Raw genomic sequence first — 3202 nt, 5'->3', positions numbered from 1 at the left:
GTCGCTTGGCATCGATCGAATTGTCGCTAAATCTTCGAGCCTTTCTGCCCTCACGCAAGACCTCAAAAAGAACTGCCCAGAACAAAAAAAAAAAAGACAATTTTTCTGTGGATAAAAAGATGTAATGTCTACATTAACGTACGCCAGAGGCAAGACTGACAGCTCAGGCTGATATCATCTAACTCAAAACCCACCGGTTACCATAAGTAATATTCGTCTATCACGTAATATCATCATGAACAGACTGCTTGACCTCCATCGGTAGTGTTCAGACCAAACGGTTAACAACGAAATAACAAATAAAAACATTAGAAAAAAACTCGTAGCAAAACCGCGCCAAGGATGGCGGCCGGACGCAAGTGACAACAGCAAGATGACGACGCAGTTAAAGATGACGTCGAAACCGAAAGCTTCTCGGCCAAATGAGATCGCGCGACCGTTAGAGCGCACCAACGAGATCATCGAATACGCGAAGAACAAATACGAAATCCGTTACAACGGATAGCGGAGCGCAAAACTGGTTGGCAGCAGAATAGTATGCGAAGTCTACCAATACGTACTTCAAATATCGAGCGCTACCGGCGCGCGCGTCAGATCAGCGATGTACAGATGATGATAAAGCGAGGTGTGCAAATGGAACTGTGGAACCAACGGTTGCCATTACCGCTATGGCCGTGGTTGTCTCATGTACAGACAAGTTTTGAGCGAAGTGCCAGCTTTTTCGTCCTCTGTGTAGCTCTTGGCTGGCGGTCTTTGTGAATAATACATTATTAGTTTTTTGTGGTGCTGATGACAATGATGTCTGCCACGTTTACTGATGGTACCAATTAATTCAACCACGTAATGGCGTACCTCTCGTCGCTTTTCGCGAACGAAGCCGCGTCGACGATTCAGTGCTGGACGTTTCGTAATCGACAATTCCCACAGCTGTACTCAATCGAACGATAAAAACGAGGCAAAAAAAATGCCACTTAATTAGATCTAACTGAGCCAGAACGACACGGCTTAGGCCGGCTGTCGCCACTCATCATTCAAAAACAAACGGCCACGTCATAACGACAATAATGTAACCTTCGGAAAAAGGAAAAACGGTGCGTGTCAAGAAGTCTATAACATTTATTATACGGATGTGCTGTGAACTATGGGTCCAAGGCCATCTCCCGACTGCCACAGGGATGCATTGGCAAAAGGATAGAACAGACGCTATTCAGCGCGAGCTCCGTCTACACGGAGGGCGATAACGTTTAGTTCGTTTAAAAGTGTTGGCTTACGTCAATAGACCGACAGAGAAGAGCTTTCTTTACGATGCCTATCGAAACAAACCCTGGCGATGACTATATCCTATAACTGGAAAAGTTCAATTAGTTTTACTAATTTTTCTGTTCACTAACATATGTAGCCCTCATCTTCGATTAATAACATAAGTACTATATCCTGGTCCGTCTCTAATAGTCCGAGCTCTCGATGCGACGTCACTCACCTCATTCGCATCGAGAGATAACGCAGGTCGTCCGTATGAGCCGATTTCCTCCACCCACTTATTAGCTCCACTCAGTCCAAATATTCTGTACGTTGCGCTTGAAAAGTGAATAGTTGAGACCGAGGCTATTTGAGTGAAGACTGTCGAAACATCGCTAAGACGCCCGGACGCTAAACAGGGGAAAAACGTTTCACAAGTAACTATCAACGTCAAATGCTCGTTACTACGACGTAGATACTCACGCAGCAGCTCTGTTCGGCTTGAGAACGTTTACCCGCATTATCGCACTATCTCTGACTAATTGTTCATTTCATAAACTTGCGGTGGGTACCTGGTAGTATCTATATATCCATTGAAGTCATTTTGAGTGGGCAATTTTTTCTGGGCAGCTTACAACTGGTTATACCTAGGCATAGACGCACACAATAGCCTATAGGGGAATACTAATTTAGGCTACCTGCTTCGAAAACTAGCAAGGAAGCAATAGAGAAGTGATACTTTTTATATTTGATTCGGCGTTCGTTAACCCCCCCAGAAAGTAGAAAATTGCTCGTTATTCTCATCATCATTATTAATAGCAGCATCATCAGCACCCCAACTTGTTCCAGTTTTGGCCAAGCAGGCAGCCGCTGTTAATCGGTCAGCTATGTCGAAAGATCCTTGTGAGTAAATTGTACGAATAACCGTTCTTGTGTCGCTGTGTGTCCTAACTCGCTAGAAACGATCGACTTCTGCTGTTATTCTCGTTCTAGGTGTAGTGGTGGATGGGATTCGTCTAGCTGAAGATGGTCCTGGCTAGACCTGGTGCTAAGGCGATATGTGAGTTGGGGAGCTCAGTTCGATTCTGGTGGCTTCGACAATGATTGTTGCTGAGGAGAAACCCCTCGCAAACTCTTCATTTTCTACAAACTCGTTTTTTACTACTACCAACGCCTCCACTTTTTCTCTACTGGGCACAAAGTACAAATGGGCTATCTCGGCTAGAGGGATCAGTTGAAGAACTTTTACTCAGTTTAGCTTGCTGCTCTAGATAGACAGGTCTGATGACTCACCTGTTCAACGAAGAATCTCCTAAGCGGAAGTTCCATGGTGCAACGTCGCATCTATGACCAGACAACTCTAACGATAGCTGAATACTTTTAAGTCACTATCGTAAACGATGTCAGAATTCCTCTAGAATTTATGACGTAATAATAATATAAACATTCAAAAAAAAACAAAAGGAAAATGACTAGCATATCATTGATGTATTGTCATTCCTGATAGTCTATACAATATAAAAAAGGTAAGAGGGTAAAACTATAAATCACATTTGTACATCTGGTGAATTGACCAAGTCTCGTTTAAATACAGTATGGATATTAAGTGGATAGCTATAATCTTCATTGTTTTGCAAAGACATCCTCGAAAGCGGAGTCTCAGCTCTGTAAGGTAAGTAGCAGTCGCTGTCCAGTCAATTATTTAGTCAGCCGTCATGCCTTCATTACTATGTTAAAATTAATACGAATACAAGTGCCTTTATGTAAATCAGGCGATTTACATACACATCTAATTTACGTTCCCAGTGTTAAAACTGGTCGCGAAGCAACAACTTCTTCACACTTCGTAAAGCCCTAGAAAAAGGCATAAAAGCTGTCTAAAAAAATAATCCCAGTCGCCCACTTTTCTTTGTTTATTAATAACCAGCCGAAGGATAATAATATCTCACACGTTGCCTTATTT

General features: G+C 42.8%; 1 long non-coding RNA gene across 1 annotated transcript; it reads left to right on the top strand.

The window, feature by feature from the left end:
- The first annotated feature begins 419 nt into the window (after positions 1-419).
- On the top strand, positions 420-2748 carry LOC147752863 (uncharacterized). The gene is made up of 3 exons (XR_015312909.1): positions 420-1091; positions 1453-1803; positions 2233-2748. It is a non-coding gene; the product is annotated as an uncharacterized LOC147752863 (long non-coding RNA).
- Positions 2749-3202: the final 454 nt, after the last annotated feature.

This window comes from Varroa jacobsoni, unplaced genomic scaffold, assembly GCF_002532875.2.
Source record: "Varroa jacobsoni isolate VJ856 unplaced genomic scaffold, vjacob_1.0 scaffold_928, whole genome shotgun sequence".
Classification (NCBI taxonomy): domain Eukaryota; kingdom Metazoa; phylum Arthropoda; class Arachnida; order Mesostigmata; family Varroidae; genus Varroa; species Varroa jacobsoni.
Note: the sequence above shows the minus strand (reverse complement) of the source record. Positions and strands in the feature narration are given on the sequence as shown.